Raw genomic sequence first — 18709 nt, 5'->3', positions numbered from 1 at the left:
CCACTGCGCCTTACAGTTGGAGCTTTTATCAGTAGGACGTGACCCTAGTTACTGGTCTAGAGGCAATGAAAGATGAAGGGCAGATCTGGAGGAAGGCACCCCCATCAGGTATGTCCTTTGCCAGGTCTCCATGCAATTAGAGGTGGCTTACCTTTATGAAAGGGATGAGGGTGGATTCTGCCGGCCCAGAGGTTTCAGCAGATTTGAGTGTTTAGTGGTCTCATGTACACCCTCCTAAATATCACCCTCCCATGCATCACCACCCTCCCCCTTTCCCTATCAGAGCCCTGATGGGAGACCTGCTGGGGCTGTGCATTTAGTTGTCTTTGTAGCTAAGCTCCTTCATCAAATCTTAGGCCTGATTTCAGTATAGTATGTTAGCTGAGTGCCGGAGATAAGGTTCATTTTAAATACTGACATGGAGTTTTTCTGACTTTTACAGCATGCCCTGAATTGATAGATGGCTTACCCAAGCCTGCCATTCTCATTCTTCAAAGCTTCTAGAGTAGTTAACACATACTCCAAGATCTTTATGTTTTGATTACCGCATGCCTTTCAAGTATTAGAGCTATTATGTAAGCTTGTACTTTCTCCTTCCTGTAACACATTACAGTCCACCTCAGTTAAAAATTTCGGGCATTATACTGCTGTAACCTGTTAGGGGTTATCACCACTCACTTATCACTAGAAATTGGATCCTTGCTGCCCTCTGACCAGCAAGTAATACAATTCCAGAATCTCATTCTGAAGGTCTGCTTTCTAGTGCTATTTCTATTACCAACAGTCTTATTAGGGTTTTCCCCAAAAGCAGACCCTGGTATAAGGACTTAGGCATGGGTAGTGTATGTGCAGGGTGGTTCCAGGAAGAATAAAGAGAAAATGGAGAAAGAACTGTGGGTCCTTTAGGTGGGAAGCTGTCAGCATCAGCATGACTATCCACAGCAGTGGAAGAGAACTCACAGACAAGTCAGGGGGATATGGTGTGGGCATTAACAGGGTCTCCTACAAGGTCTAACAGGGTTTGTTATAAAGGTTACAGTTGTAAAGCAAGAGCAGAGAAACTAATAAATTTGCCTATTGTTTGTATTGGTGGTTAATCATAATATAAATTTTTTTTTACTTGTTTGGGTTTTTTTTTTAACAGTATGAAATCTATCCACCTTTAATTAGTGAGTTCTCCTAATCCATTTGAAATGTGATTTGATTTTTGAAATTTTCCAAACTTTTCCAACTCCCCCAAATATATATATTTTCTTAATTGCGTTACTCCCATAAGCCCTAACTTACGATTGGACTATAAAAATAAGATGATGACTGGCCTTTATTTAGCCTGGATAACCCAAGTTCAGCATTTAGGTCCTGCAGTGCAGTTATTTTGAAGCTAATCTCTTTAATCCATTTACTACACCATTATTTGCAACCTATTTTACTTCTTGTTAACGTGATGAAAGAAAATTAAAATTTTTTCTTTATTTCAAAAGAAACTATATTATTTATAGCTTTCTTAGGCCTCAGGAAAATCCTTACATGAGGTGCAAATGGTAATTATCACTCTTTCTCAGAGGAAATGTCTGTTCACTAGTGAAATGCTGATGTAAATTTTCAATACAAAATTTGATGTTTCCTTTTTTAAAAAATTATGCTGTTTCTACTTCTGCTTGCTGTCATCATTATTTTGTCATTGGCTAGATTGAGGAAATGAAATTAATTTTTCAAAGGAATCTTTCAAGGCAAAGTTTATAAGGCAGAATATCAATTAGTAATTTCATGGTGGAAGCTTTTTTGTTTTGGAGGGCAAGGCGAGCTAGGGAAGGAATGTGAGAGTAAGTATGGTAGAAGCAAAATGGTTATAGAGAGTTATATGAAAATAAGGGTCACAGAATAAAAACTTCACTTCAGTTGGATAAAATATGTAGCTCGTGAATAATAGCTGGCAAATTGGTGGAACAATTCATAAAGTAGTCATTTGGTATCACGAAGAGGATGATAAATTGAACTGTGGAAGACAGGAAAGGTTAATCACAAACAAACCATGCCTAACTAATTTAATTTCTTTTCAATACCAGGCAAGCTCAATGAGTAAACAAAACTAATAAGCTCAGTATATATAGAATGTTTAGTACTCTACTTCTATGGACACATTCAATATAGTGCCATATGACATTTCATGAATAGAGTACAGAGAGATTAGGTATAGATATAATAGATTATATATATAAATAATGTATTCAAATAGAAATAATAGTCTGGAAAATTTGAATATACAGGTAGCCTTAACACTCAAAGTAAAATTTGTCAGTGTTAAAAAAATTAATTGGGGCCAGGTGCAGTGGCTCACGCCTGTAATCTCAATACTTTGGGAGGCTGAGACGGGCAGATTGCTTAAGGCCGGGAGTTCAAGACCAGCCTGGCCAACACGGTGAAACCCTGTCTCTACTAAAAATATAAAAATTAGCCAGGCGTGGTGGTGTGTGCCTGTAATCCCAGCTACTTGGGAGGCTGAGGCATGAGAATCGCTTGAACCCGGGAGGCGGAGGTTGCAGTGAGTGGAGATTATGCCACTGCACTCCAGCCTGGGCAACAGAGTGAGACTCTGTCTCAAAAAAAAAAAAATTGATTGGGAGACCATTAGGTAGTGCTTTAGGTTCCTACGTAAGCAAACTGAAACCAAACTCACTGTAAACAGTAAACACACTGTAAAACAGTGAAATGAAACTTAAGTTTAACAAATCAGAAAGCACCAGTGAATCTCTATCTAGAGTCTTTACCAGACACTGCCAATTACCTCTAAGTAGGGACTCTCCACTTTAATCAATCAAACGTTTTCTCTGTCCTGCTTCCACAGACACCTTATAAAAGTTTTCCCTTGCACGCCTTTGGTGGAGCCCAAATCACTTGCAGTCTGGTGCTGCCCAATTCATGAATCACTGAATGCTCAAATAAACTCTTTAAAATTTTAATGTGCCTAGGTTTATCTTTTAATATCAGTGAAAGTGGTACTTAAATCTGTATTATTTATTGCCATTTATATATCTAAATGTATTTTCCAAGTTTGTCATATTAAGATGTTATTGTTAATATTTTTAGGTGTCATGATGGTATCATGATTATACTTTTAAGAAGGGAACCCTTATCTTTTACATATGGATACTGAAATATTTACAGAAATGTTATGATGCCATGGATTTTCTTCAAAGAGGGAGGGTATATAGATGGAACAAATTTGACCATGAGTTGACGATTTTTAAAGGTGTATGATGAGTACGTTGGGTTTTTTAATACTATTCTGTCTACTTTTGAATATGTTTAAAAGTTTTTATAGTAAAAAGTTAATAAATCATTATGTGTTATATTGCTAATGGGTGATATCGAACTTTATAAGTAAATGTTAATTATACTTTCAGTTTCCAGTTATACTTAATATTTTTACAACCTAATAATAGTCGCAAACTCATAGGGCAGAAAATAAAGAAAGCATTTCTTCTGGCAAGTTTATTTTGGACTGAAGACTCAGATTTTTAAGTAAGTTTTTCTTGGACAAATGGACTTTTAAGCTGATAGGACCTTGAAAAATTTCTATTCCAATTTCCATGTTTGTAGATGAGAGGATTGGAATTTGGCTGGCCTGGTTAGTTTGTATCATGACTCAGACTGCGGTCTGGGTTTCAGCTTTTGGTTCTGGGATTTTTCCTACTCTGTTAGATGCCTATCTGCAAAAGTAATGTAAGATTCTTTTAGCTCACTGAGACTCAATTGCGCTTACAGAGGGATAGCTCAAGTGGCAGCAGAGTGCAGTGACCGGAGTTTAAATCATCGCTCTGCCAACTGCTAGCTGTAAAACCGAGAATGATTTATTTCACCACCCTAAATCTCAGTTTTCTCATAAATTGAGAAAAACTGTAGTTCTTGTTGTGAGGATTATAAAAAATAATATGTTAAAATGGTTAGTAACAGACTCCATTATTTGGTGACTTTGTAAGGTTTTAAAAAGATTACGTATTTTTAGCACAATAGCTGGCACATCGTATGAACTAAATGAGTACTTGATATTATTATTGCTGTCATTATTGTTATTATTACCATTCTTATACAATCAAGGAAGTAAGAAATTTTGAATTTTAAAATTTCAGTGGATAATCCGCAGGCTGATAATTCAGAACTTTCTGTAAATGAGTATGTATATATATGCATATATTATGGGCGTGTACACATAGACTGTTGCGTTAGATACATGTTTTTAAACAGCTTTATTGAGATATAATTCTCATAATGTTCATCTATTTAAAGTTTTTAATTGGATGGTTTTTAATATATTAACAGAGTTGTGAAACCACTACCACAGTCTAATTTTAGAATATGTTCATCACTCTAAAAAGAAGCCACTGTACTTATTAGCAGTCACTTCCCATTCCTCCCATCTCCCCAGTGTAGACAATTACTAATCTACTTTCTGTTTCAATAGATTTGCCTATTCTGTACAATTCACATAAGTGGAATCATACAATGTGTGGCCTATATGACTGTCTTCTTTCACATAGCATGTTTTCAGAATTCACCCATGTTATTGCATGTATCTGTACTTTATTCCTCTTTTTTTTTTTTTTTTTTTTTGAGGTGGAGTCTTGCCCTGTAGCCCAGGCTGGAATGCAGTGGTGCGATCTCGGCTCACTGCAACCTCCGCCTTCCTGGTTCAAGCAGTTCTCCTGCCTCAGCTTCCCAAGTAGCTGGGATTACAGGCACAGGGCACCATGCCCAGCTAATTTTTGTATTTTTAGTAGAGATGGGGTTTCCCCATGTTGGCCAGGCTGGTCTTGAACTCCTGACCTCAGCCTCCCAAAGTGCTGGGATTACAGGCATGAGCCACCACGTCTGGCCCTTTATTCCTTTTTAATGGCAAATAATATTCTATTATATGGATCTTTTTACAGCTTGCAGAATACTTCATGGTTTCCTAGAATGCTGTGTTTGGAATGGAATATGAACAAATTCAGCTCTATTCTAGGTGAATAGAGGAATTCTACACTTTTCTAAGTGATTATAGTTGTAGCCTAAATCATCTGCCAGGAGAAATAGTCACTATATACATGTACCTAACATTACCCAAATGTGATCTAGAATGAGAAGCATAGAGAGAAGAGGGAAGAAAAAGAAAGGGAACTATGACATGGGAAGAAAAGAAAAGAAGAGGCAAAGGTAATATTTTACAGAAATAGAAAACATTTGTATGGAAACATAAAAGACCCCAAATAGGCAAAGCAATCTTGAGAAAGAAAAACAAAGTTTGAGGCATCACACTTCCTGATTTCAAACTATATTACAAAGTTATAATATGGAAAAATAGTATGGTACTGGCATAAAAACAGACACATAGACAGATGGAACAAAATAGAGAGTTCAGAAATAAACCAAAAAGAGATGTGTTGGTGAGGCTGTGGAGGAAAGGAAACTTCTGTATGTAAATTAGTGCAGCCACTATGGAAAACTGAGTGGAGGTTCCTCAAAAAATTAAAAATAAGACTACAATATAACTCAGCAATCAGTCCCTCTTGTGGGTATGTATCCAACGGAAATGAAGTCAGCACCTTGTCAAGATATCTGAGCTCCCATGTTTATTGCAGCAGTATCTACCATGGTCCAGAATGGAAACAACCTAGGCATTTGTTGATGGATGAATGGGTAGAGAAATGGTGGTACACACACACACACACACACACACACACACACACACACACACACACACACACATATGATGGAGTACTGTCCAGCCTTAAAAAAGGAGATCTTGCTATTTGAGAGAACATGGATAAAGCTGGAGGACAGTATCCTGAGTGAAAAAGCCAGGCACAGAAAGAAAAACACTGCATGATCTCACTTATGTGCAGAATCTAAAAAAAAAGTTGAATATATAGACACAGAGTAGAATGGTGGTTACTAGGGCCTGGGGTGGGGAGGGAGGGACAGGAATGGGGAAATGTATGTCAAAAGGTACAAAGTTGTAATTATGTAGCATGAATGTCTAGAGATCCAATGTACAGCATGTCTAGAGATCCAATGTACAGAATGATATCACATCGTATACTAGAAATTTGCTAAGAGAGTAGATTATCACCAAAGGAGGAAAAAAGGTATCTGAGATGACAGATATGTTAATTTGTTTGACTGTGATAATGATTTCACTATGTATATGTATAACAAAACATCATGTTGTATACCTTAAATATATACGATAAAAAAGGTAATATTTCAGCAGAGACCGAAGTTGTATATTAGGGAAACTAGGAGATTCCTGCAGTGGATGAGAGATTGACATTGGCCCCTTAATAACTTAAAGAATTGGAAAAAATGTATTGAATCACATCTTAATTAATTTTTCTTTCTTTCCTTTGGAGAGGGTTTCTTTCTGTCGCTCAGGCTGGAGTGCAGTGGCGTGATCATGGTTCACTTCAGCCTTGACTTCCCCGGGCTTCGGTGATTCTCTCATCTCAGACTCTCGAATAGCTGGGACAATGGGTGCACATCACCACGCCTGGCTAATTTTTATATTTTTTTGTAGAGATGGGTTTTACTATATTGCCCTGGCTGGTCTCCAACTTTTGAGCTCAAGCAATCTGCCAGCCTCAGCCTCCCAAATTGCTAGGATTACAGGTGTGAGCCACCATGCCTGGCCTCTTAATTTGATAATGATTGCTATGCTCTTTTGATCATTAGCAATGATTTTTGTCCTTATATTAGTAGATATTGAATAAACAAAAATAGAACTCTCAGGAATTTGGTAACTGTATATTATGTAATTTTCACTTGCATTGCCTCACAAATATATTCCTTTTAAAAATAATTTGAGGAGTGCATTGGTGCTACTATTCTGATTTCAACTCTTAGGGTTATAATTCTATGTCTATTTGCTACGTTCCCACTTAGGATGCTAGATGATCAGTACTAGCAGGTTCTTCTTAATCTGAGCTTCAAAGGAACCATAGCTTTTAACCACACCACTACATTTGCTCCTAGTCCTTTCTAAAATTCTGTGATTTGTTATCATGTTGCTTTACTTGTTCCTCTTTTGGGTTAGTTTTAAGGTGAACATCCTATTAACAAGGTTTGTATCAGAACAGTCAGGTTTTTACAGTTTTTTTTTTTTTTTAAGAATTTCTCTGGAGAGGAGAAAACAAATTATTTCCAGGCAGCATTAAAAGCAAAAAGGAATGCTTTACCTGCCACCTTGTTAAAATTACAGTCTGATTTTAAAAGAAGAGTATGAAAACAAAACAGAGAAACAGCAAAGAACACCATTTTAACTGCTATCACTTTTCATTCACCTTTTGCTGGGAAGTAGCACAGTGTCCATCCCTGCTGATGGTTATGAAGATATATCAAGTTCATTTACAGAGAAAATATAACCCTTTTCCATGAAGCAGCAGGAACAGCAAATGACAAAATATAGAGAACTGGAATGATTCAATATTGCTCCCCTTATTAACTGTTGAAAACTCCACCATAGGGTTGCTATCACTGGTCTGATCATGCATTTAGATGTTTTTCAAGTCATGCTTTTGACATTAGCAGTCAGTGAGAACATGCCTGGCATATTTAGAGAACAGTAAGTACTTCTGATTGCTACAGCACAGGCGGCATGGGGACTGTGGAGGAGGGGCGCATGCTGGGGAGTGGGGAGCAACAGCCAGCCTCAGGAAAATTTTATGCCTAGGGGAAATTAAACACAGAACTGATGGTGCTTAAAAAACTATCAGTGACTTCCCCTGACAGTGCTGGTTATTTAGTGTAGCATGGAAGGCCCACCATGAGTCCCAACCTTACAAGCCTTTTGTTAGAGCCATCATGAGTATTTTCTGTTCCCTAAACTTGCCTTGCATTTTCTTGCTTTAATGCCTGTTCTTGTCCTGTGTCCTTGCCTGGATACTTGACTGTATCCTTCAGTTTGTGTGTAAGCTCTGCCTTCAGGCAATGTTAGTTCTCTACTCTGTGCTCCATGGGACCTTATGTGTATCTTTGTTATAATATGGCACATTCCCTTGTGGTTATTTGTTTACACATCTTTTTTTCTTTTCTAGACTTTACTTTTCTGAAGGGCAGAGGCTATGTTTTATTTATTGTTATATTCCCATACTCCCGGCACTACAATAAATATTTGTTGAATGGAAGGCAGAGATAGAATAAAGAAGCATATGAAGGAGAAAATACAAAAATATAATTTTTAAAAGCAGTTGTGCCAAATTATTTCACTGAGTTTTACTTTGAATCCAGTACTGTTTGATGATAGGATGAAATATAATTATACGGATATTATTAATCAACCATGAGACTAGAGAGTGGTGAAAATGTGTGTCAACTTGTCCCAGAGGCAGCTTAAAGGAGAAGAAGATGAGATGAATATGGCCCACTTCCTTGAATCCATTGGCCTAAACAAATCAGTCAATCAACCAAATTCCGTTCAGCGGAGAATGAGTTATATTAGGTGTGAAGTAAATGATCATCATTTGTGATTCTAACCAGCCCTCCTCTGAAAAATATCATAAGCATAGACTTCTCATTGTGCATTACATCTTTGGAAAGACATTGTTTGGACAAAGTCACAAAGAGAGTAATATGGTATTAGAGTGAATTTTGGGTAACAGAGACTTAATGATGAAGAGAATGTAGCGATACAGATAACTACATTATTCACGTGAGGTCTTTTCCTCTTCGTTGCCAGTCCTGCTTCTTGCCTCATTGCTGGCTGTCTAGGTTGACATGTCTTTTAGGGTCAATACCAGACTTTGTTCCAGGCTGCAAACATACAGATGCCTGGTCTACTCCTAAGAATTTCTGAGTGTGGCCAGAACACCCATAATTTGTAACATACCCCATAATCGATTCTGTTGAACAGTAGTGTTTGAAACCGCTGGTTTGGATCTTTCATGTTTAACATATCCCTGAAACCAAATAACTCTATATGACCTCTTCAAGATTCAGCTATTCTTGGATTCATCTAACCTCTGTTAGAGTGGTTACCTAGACGGTACTTGTTACGGGCTGAATTATGTCTTCTTAAATTCGTATGTTGCTCTCCTAACCCCGTCTACCTTATAATTGACTGTATTTGGAGACAGGGTCTTTAAAGAGGTAATTAAGTTAAAATGGGGTTATTAGGGTGGGCTCTAATCCAATATGACTGGTATCTCTATAAGAAGAGGAGATTAGGACATTGACAAACACAGAGGGAAAACCCTGTGAAGACTCAGGGAGAAAGCAGCTATCTGCATGCCAAATTGAGAGGCCTCAGCAAGAACTAACCACTCGAATGCTTTGATCTCAGACTTCTGGCCTCTAGAATTGTGAGAAAACAAATTTCTGTTTTTTAAGCCTCTCAGCCTGTAATACTTTGTTATGACCCCAGCAACTGATACAACTTTGTTGAGTACCTTCTGTGTGCAAAACACATTACAGCACTTTATTGAACCTCCTAGAATGTGTGTGTGGAAGAGAAGAAGGAGGTGAGGAACCAAGAGCCATTTATGAATGCTTTGGTATGTCTTTTTCCCTGTTGCCCACAGACCTAGAATTCCTTTTCTCTAATTCTCACTCAGGAGGAATCAGTTGGCATTCTTAATGCTTGATTTTTAATTGACCAAACTTCCACTCCCTTCCATGGTCTCTGGATGTGAGTGAAGTCAATTAAATCAAAATTATCTAACTACAGGTGGACATTTGGGTACAACATGGCACTTAATATGGCCACAGGGCACTTTCTTTTTAATGTAACTGTAGTCAGAGTAATCGCAACAATTAACTCCCTTTACCCTCAATTCAGACTAGCAGAGAGCTAATTAAAATTAGAACAGAAAGAAGAAGAGATAGGCCATTACCTAAACTTAGTACTCTTATTATCTCCCACTACTTCTCTGGACTATTTTAGATATCATATTGGAAATAGCATCATATTAAAAGTCCACTTTAAGTTTTTCTTTTAGTTCAACAAATATTTATTGAATATTTGAAGTATATCCATTAAGGGGTTAGGAATTAAGTATACAAAGGTGAATATAGTATGCGCTTCAGTAAATACAACAGAGGAAATACTTGTAACAATAGAAAAGGTAAATAAGGGGCAGAAGTTGCTATTTAGATTTAGTAAGTGATCCAACTAGGTAGTTTTGAATCTGGGTGATTATCAAAATTACTAGGACAACATTTAAAAAAATGGAGTCCCAGATTCCACCTCAGATCAACTCAATCAGAGTTATCACGTGTAGTACCTTTGATTCTTGTTTGCAGATGCTCCATTATGGTTTCTTGTGCTAATCAAGGCTGGAATACAGAGGTCTAATGAGTCTTAACTGTAGTGCATATGTGAAGTGGCAGTTGGCACTCAAGTAGGGAAATAGGTGATAGTCCTTATGCTAATAAGAATTGGTGAATCAATTTTCAGAATATAATGTACTGTGTGTGATTTCTAAAAAAATGATTAGGCTGGGCACAGTGGCTCATGTCTGTAATCCCAGCAGTGTGGGAGGCTGAGGCAGGCGGATCACCTGAGGTCAGGCATTTGAGACCAGCATGGCCAACATGGTGAAACCCCTCTTCTACTAAAAATACAAAAATTACTGGGGCATGGTGGCACATGCCTGTAATCCCAGCTACTTGGGAGGCTGAGGCAGGAGATTATCTTGAATCCAGGAGGTGGAGGTTGCAGTGAGCCGAGATCATGCCATTGCACTCCAGCCTGGGTGACAGAGCAAGAATCCATCTAAAAAAAAAAAAAAAAGAATTATTAGGGTTTCAGATGTAAATGGAATAAGTGAAATAATGTTTTTAGGTAAATTAAGGACTCTCGGGATAAGAGACACAAATCCAACTTAAATGAATGAAATCCTACAAGGGCATGCATTGGCTTATGGCCTGCAAAGGGCCTGGGTAGAGCCCAGGTAGTGTTGGTAGTGCTATCCAACACAGTAGCCACTAGTCATATATGGCTCTTGATCACTTGAAATATGGCTAGTCTGAGTTCAAATTTACCATACACACTGGGTTTTGAACACTTGGCAACTTTTTATTTTTTATTATTTTTAATTTTTCTATAAGTTATTGTGGTACAGGTGGTATTAGGTTATATGAGTAAGCTCTTTAGTGTGATCTGTGAGATTTTGGTGCACCCATCGCCCGAGCAGTATACACTGCACCACATTCATAGTCTTTTATCCCTTGCCCCCCCTCCCATTTTTCCTCTGGAGTCCCCAAAGTCCATTGTATCATTCTTATTTGGCAACTTTTTATATTGAGTGCATATTACCATGATACTATTTTGGATACATTGGTTTAAATACAATGTATTATTAAAATTAACTTTACCTGTCTATTTTTAGTGTTTCATATGTGGCTTGTATTATGCTTCTATTGGACAGCACTACCCTAGAATTACTGGAAATAAGCACTCTCTGCCTCTAGTACTCTGTCTCTCATCTGTGCTTCTCTCTGGGTATTAGCCTTATTCCCTCCAATTACAGAGGGCATTTCTCCTAGAAGTAGGAACTTTACCATCAGCATCCCTGTACTCTTACAGGGTCCCTACTGAAGAGGAAGGGGAACTTCCCTTTCAGCTTCTAGTTTGAAAATCATAGGGAAGAACTTAAGTTGGTGTGGCTTGAGTGATGGACCAATCACCACACCTAAGAGAGTGTGATTCTTGTTGGTTTCATCTAGACCAGTTGTCCAATGCCGTAGCTGGGTCATGGGATAAGATAAAGTCATCAGTCATTACCAAAACCACATGGGTAGACCAAGGAAGGAACTTTCCTCTTTTTCTCAAAACACGAATAATAGCTAACGTTTATTGAATGTTTACTCTGCGTTAGGCATTGTGCTTTTTACATAGATTATTTCATTTAATATGTATAACAGGGCTGGGCATGGTGGCTCATGTCCCAGCATTTTGGGAGGCCGAGGAGGGTGGATCACTTGAGGTCAAGAGTTTGAGACCAGCCTGGCTAACATGGCGAACCCTGTCTCTAAAAACAACAACAACAACAACAACAACAACAACAACAACAACAATTAGCCGGGCATGGTGGTGCATGCCTGTAGTCCCAGCTGCTTGGGAGGCTGAGACAGGAGAATTGCTTGAACCCAGGAGGTGGAGGTTGCAATGAGCCGAGATGGTGCCGCTGCATTCCAGCCTGGATGACAGAGTGAGACTCTGTCTCAAAAAAAAAAAAAAAAGTGTATAACAGCTATTTTGAGGATCTGATAGGCATCTCAAATGTAATAATTCTTGAACCCTGACTTTTGCCTAATCTTTGTAGTCTCAATCAATAGATCACCATATACACAACTGCTCAACCCAAGTAACCTAGAAATCATCCCTGATTCCTTCCCTCTTTCCCTCTTCCATCCATCCACTTAACTATATTGAATAGATGACTCTTCTTTTCCATATCCATCCTTTCCATAGTAGCTGGAATAATATTTTAAAAACACAAAGCTTTAAATAAAGCACTTCAGTGGATTTCCGTTGCTCCTAGAATGAAATCTCAATTTCTTCCCATACCTGCAAGGCTCAGCACAGTCCGGCTTCTGTTTAGCTTTCTGATGTCGTCTTGTGTTATTTTACCCCCTTCTCACTTGCCATGCTTCAGTTATCTAGATGTCCTTTTGTGCCAAGCTCTTTTCTTCCTCTGGCTTTCCCTCTTCCTGGAATGATCTTCCAGTTCTCTTTGAGTGGTTGGCTTATTCTTTCTTTTTATATTTCAGCTAAAATGTCACCTCCTCAGAGAGGCTTTATCCTGAAAGCCTCTTTATCCTGAAATTCTGCACATTCTGTGTAAGTGGATCTAGAATCACTCTTTTACTATCTTCTCCCCTTATTTATTTCTTTTATGGCGCTTATAATCTGCACCTCTCTTGTTGGTTTATTGTTGTTTACTGCCATATCTGAGCTCCATGAGGATATTGACCTTTTCTATCTTATTCACTATTCTTATCTCAGCACTTGCACAAAGCATGGATCATAATAAGTGTTCAATAAATATTTGTTGAATATGTGAATGAATCTTTGTTTTACAGATGAGGGAATGGAGGCTTAGAGTAGTTAAATAAATGGATCAAGTCACATGGGTAGGAAGTGGTGGGAACAGGTTTCAAACCCAGGCAGCTTAATCACATAGCCATTAGTTGCCATTCCATAAGAAGGGAATGTTGTGTTAGGCAGACAAAACAATAAATGTCACTGTAATGTGAAGCATAATGTAGTAGAAAGCACTGATGTTGGCATCAGCAGTCTTATGTTCATTTTTGGCTTTGTTGAGTGGAGTAAGGAGACCTCATCCAGTCTACATGGATTGAGAATGGGGGAGGGGTGTTATCTAAATGAGGTTTTGGAGTTGTAGCAGAAGACCCAGAATAATCCTGGAGAGGGTTGGGGGGCACATAACAAATGTCCACTATAGGATTCCAGTGTGTTCCCACAGTGTGCGGAGAGCCTACACATGCCTTTGCTACAGAGGCTGCCTCTTCTGTCTCTATCTTTTGCAAATTGCTAGAAATTTTGAAATGTAATATTTTCTAGGGCATATTAAATTTGAAACGAAATTGTGGGGACAGCTGGCATTGAGATAATTGCTAAATGTGAAGTCTGGCAGCACAGGCTGACAGTTGTGAGAATATGATAATATTTTCTACTTAATAGATGTGAAATCATGGGTGGACTGTGTTGTGATTCTTTTCTTCCTTCTTGGTATAAATGAGTCTTCATTCATTCATTCCAAAACTGTGTCTAGTATATATAGTAATTGTTCTTTAGCTATGCTATAAACTAGGGTTAAAAGTTATAGCATTTGGTTTTCTTGGTATATTTCTAAGAAGATATATCTATTTTTTTAACTGGTGATTTTTATCTAGAAAAAAATTAGTGATTTTGTGTGTTAGCTGTTTATCAGCTTATCAGCTCAAAGATAATTTGCTTTTCCAGAGGATAATTATACTTGTTGAGGGGACAGCCTCATTCTTCAGAAACAAAAAGTATAGTTACAGAGAAAAAATTATATAATGGCAAAATGCTGGTCTGAAATTTAGAAATTCAGCATTTCTTTCTGATGAAATGTGATTTGCTCATGCATTGCATACATTCATTTGTCAAACATTAACTGAACATTCTTTTATATAAGAAATAAGGATCAAGTAGAGTAGCAAGTGTATAGGACTCACGAGTCAGAAGACCAAGGTTCTAATCCTGGCTCTGCCTCTTGGTGACGGTGATTTTGGCTGAGACAAGGATCCATTATGAATCATAGTTCTTCCTTAACTTTAATGTGGGGATAATGTAATCTTCCCTGCTTGCTTCTCAGGATTAGGTTAAGAATTGCAAGAGTTCTGGAAATTATAGCTCTTTGAATAAATGCTAAATATTTTTTGTCACTATTGTGTGCAAGGAGCTACTTCACATAGATTTTTTTTTTTTTTTTTTTGAGACGGAGTCTCACTCTGTCACCCAGGCTGGAGTGCAGTGGCACTATCTTGGCTTACTGCAACCTCCGCCTCCCGGGTTCAAGTGATTCTCCTGCCTCAGCCTCCCGAGTAGCTGGGACTACAGGCACCTGCAACCATACCTGGCTAATTTTTGTATTTTTAGTAGAGACAGGGTTTCGCCATGTTAGCCAGGCTGTTCTCGAACACCTGACCTTGTGATCCACCTGCCTCGGCCTCCCAAAGTGCTGGGATTACAGGCGTGAGCCACTGCACATGGCCATATAGAAGATTTTTAGATCACTGTTATGCCAGGAGTGGTGGCTCATGCCTATTATCCCAGCACTTTGGGAGGCCAAGGCAGGTGGATCACCTGAGGTCAGGAGTTTGAGACCAGCCTGGTCAACATGGTGCAACTCCATCTCTACTAAAAGTACAAAAATTAGCCGGGCATGATGGCGGGTGCCTGTAGTCCCAGCTACTTGGGAGGCTGAGGCAGGAGAATCGCTTGAACCCGGGAAGCGGAGGTTGCAGTGAGCCGAGATCGAGCCACTGCACTCCAGCCTGGGCGACAAAGCGAGATTCCATCTAAAAAAAAAAAAAATCACAATTCTTTTTACAGTACTTTGGTTTGCCAATCCATATCCTGGAAACATTTTAAGACTGTTACGACATGAAAAGTGCTTTAAAATTCCCTGAGGGTAGATTATAAATAACAAGGGCATTATTATTTTTGACTTAGTGTATATTGTTATTTATTTCCTAAAGTGGAAATTCTAAGAGAAGCTAGTTTAGCTGCTTTATATTGTCTACAAATAATCCTGATTTTAGGACAGGGCAATCTTCTGCAAGAATATAACAGTGAGATGACTTTTTTTTCTCTTGAAATAAACTATGTGCATCTGACTTATAAAAACTAAAATTGATTAAATGTCATATTGATAAAATGAATACTATTTCTAATTACTTAATAATATATATTATATAGTTAGTATATTTTTACAGCTAGAGATGGATCTATATTCTGTAACATTAGACTTGTAGGGGTAACAGATAATATATTAGAAAATAAATGCAATACGTATTAGATTTCTATTTCAACACATACCTCACTAAATTTAGGAGACAGGCTATGAGGGAAACAATATTAAACTAGGATCAGAGTCAGAAGAATCGAGTTGTAATTTTAACTACAAGAAGTGTAGTTTAGTGTTTTAACTCAACAGATTTTTGAGTCCATCTGCTTTTTGAATCTCAGTTCTGCCACTTACTTGCTGTGTGACTTTGGGCAAGTTTTTTGATCTTTTAAATTCTTAGTTGCTTCAGCTTAAAATTAAGATAAATATAGTACTTCCCTCCTAGGGCTGCTGTTAAGGATTAAATGAGACAAGGCACACAACAACCCACGTTAGTGGGTTATTAACGTAATCACTGCCACCATCACCATCATTATTATCATCACTGTTATTATCACCAATGCCACTAATTTGTAGTCTTGGCAAAGTTGTTAATCTCTCTGACTTCATTAAGTTGTCTAACCTATGAAATGAGAGGACTAGACTCACTGATCTCCATGTAGCTGTTATTCTTGTTAATATGAGATAGTGTTTTTGCGATTATGTAGTGAAAGCCTAAATAAATGTGAAATGTTGTTGTTGTTGTCGTCATCATCATCATCATCATCACCATCTTGTTACAGTCTTTCAGGCTCTGAAATGTTATGAAAAATGAAAAACCACCTATGATATTAATCCTTGGCTCTCCTGCCTTCTTATATCAAAGTTGGGGCTAAAGCGGAGAGCAGTTTGGCAACCTCCCCCCCCAATCTTTGCTTTCTTCATCATTGTTCCATATTTACCCATTATATGTAGCAAATTACAGAAAACAGATAGGGTCATGGAAGCCAGGGCCAAAATAGGAAGAAGAGGAGGATGCCTAGGGCTGAGCTTGGCTTACGCAGGGCTTTTTTTCTTTTAAACCAAAGACACAGGATCAGGGCTGGACACTCACAGAAGTTAGATAAGAGACAGACTTGCCTATAAATTCATCTGTTATAAAGCTTCCTTCTTTCTTGCTGTTCCTTGGGGAAGGTTTTTTCTTTTTTGGAGGACAGAAAGTCCTGTTTGGAGGACATCAGCATTAGAGAGTGTCAGAGAAGGTTATCATTGCCTGGGGAAAGACCAAGCTGAATTTCTGTTTAGATAGAAATTGATTTGAAGTACAGGGAAATAAAGATGTGCCTTTTGAATAATATTGAGGGCTTTGTGGTGAGATCATGTATATAAAATTAAGAAGTACATAGAAATGTTTAATTCTAGATTTTAAAAATCGGGGTAGTCATATTTACTAGTTGTCCAAACTACAGAAAATACTATTTGAAATCTTCAGTTAATAATAATAACAACAATAATAGCAAATATTTGTTTAGCCTTATGGGCCAGTTACTGTGCTAAGAGCTTTATATGTGTTGCTATTTAATATGCACATGTACACTGAAAAAATTATGCGTTCCATCATTGTACTTCTATCTAAATGTTTCTGTTATTTCTCAGTATAAGTTTCACCTACTTAATCTTATTTCCCATTATTCTCTTCTAAGAACTCTGCATTTTGGGAAAACTGTTTGCTGGATGGTAGTTTTCAGGGTTTTTTTTTTTTTTTGAACTTTTAATTTTCAAACTTTATGTCCTCGTTTAGAACTCCTCTTCTCTCTTCTTTCTATATCCCTACCTATCTTTTAAGGCTTAGCTCAGACCTTCATCTTGAAGCTGTCTAAACTTTATAGCCAAAATGGCTCCCCATCGTTGTTCTAAGCACTAGTATGGTAGATAAATAGCATACTTTTTTGTTAAATAAGCACAGTGTTGCTTTTTAGATTTGAATGGACTGTAAGATTTTATTCTAGTAGCTGCTGACTGTGTAGTTGTTCCTCGGCAGCTGTGAATGGAAAAATAGAAATGATATGTTTTATTTGAATCTGGAATAATTTACACCAATCTCTTGTGTGGCTTTCACTAGTTTAATAGTAATTCCCAGAGTAATTAGGCTGATTAGGTAGCCACTGAGGATGACTTTAGTTATGTTTAAATGAGAATGTGAAAAACATTGCTCAAATTTGCTAGTATGATGCATTTGAGAGATACACACATATACCCATATACACATATACTCATTTTGTGTACAATGAAAGTAACAATTTTCAGTTAGATGCTTCCATTTTGAATATAATTTTGAAAAAAGCTATAGTAAGTTTGTATTTGTAGTGTTCATGTCAGTTTTTATCTCACCTGATTTTATTACTCTGCCAATTTTGATAAATATGTATGTGTCAAGGCATTAAACCCAGCTATAAGTCGAGACTCTGGGAAGATTTATAAAATATACCAAAGTTATCTTCAGTGTTCTTTCATCTTTTTTTTGTGCTATCTCATTTACTTTCAGAATTTCTCTAGTTCTCTTATATGTTTTAAGAGAAAAGTAAAGAATGTTTATCAGAGTAGTTAATGACCAGTGAAGAGATTTCAGGCATCTCTGTGAGATAGATTTTTGTGCAAGACAACAACTATAAATATTGAAGAAAAACAAACACATAAATGAATTACTTCCTGAAGCCTCAGGGGTTGCCTAGTTAACAGACTAGTTTTGCACTAATTATGAGTGACCTAGGGACTATTAATAAATGAATTTGCTTCTATTCCGTAGGCACAGAGAGCTTCCATTTATGAATAGAGAGCATTTTCCAAAAGTTTGTTTAAAAGCTGCTTGTTTGGATCTTAAGGCACATTTAAGTTCTAGGCTAGACCACAAAGGCCTGAAATGTAGTTCAGTATAATATTCTAGATGTCATTGTTGGGAGCTAGGGAAAGGATGAGGTGTGAACCACCAGGAATAGTCTTGGTCATGGGCAGTTCTTTTGGAATTTGCACCAGAGATGGCTCTTTATATATTTAAAGAGCAAAAAGAAAGAGGTTTTCTTCACAATATCCAAGATAATGAAACAACCCAAGTGTCCATTGATAGATGAATGGATAAAGAAATTGTGGTGTCTGTATTCACAATGGAGTATTATTCAGCTTTAAAGAAGGAGACACTGCCATTTGTAACAACATGAATGAAAGTAGAGGACATGATGCTAAGTGAAATACGCCAAACATAGAAAAATACTATATGATCTCACTTATTTGTAGGATCTAAACAAAACAAAACAAAATGAAACTTCAAGTACGTGGAAACAGAGAATAGAAGAGTGGTTACC

The 18709-nt window shown here is 37.5% G+C and overlaps 1 protein-coding gene across 6 annotated transcripts in view; it reads left to right on the top strand.

Moving 5' to 3' along the window:
• ANKS1B (ankyrin repeat and sterile alpha motif domain containing 1B) overlaps window positions 1-18709 on the top strand; it is a 1254535-nt gene that overhangs the window by 69583 nt on the left and 1166243 nt on the right. The window lies entirely within an intron of this gene.

The sequence above is a fragment of the Gorilla gorilla genome, chromosome 10 (genome assembly GCF_029281585.2).
Source record: "Gorilla gorilla gorilla isolate KB3781 chromosome 10, NHGRI_mGorGor1-v2.1_pri, whole genome shotgun sequence".
In the NCBI taxonomy this organism is placed as follows: domain Eukaryota; kingdom Metazoa; phylum Chordata; class Mammalia; order Primates; family Hominidae; genus Gorilla; species Gorilla gorilla.
Note: the sequence above shows the minus strand (reverse complement) of the source record. Positions and strands in the feature narration are given on the sequence as shown.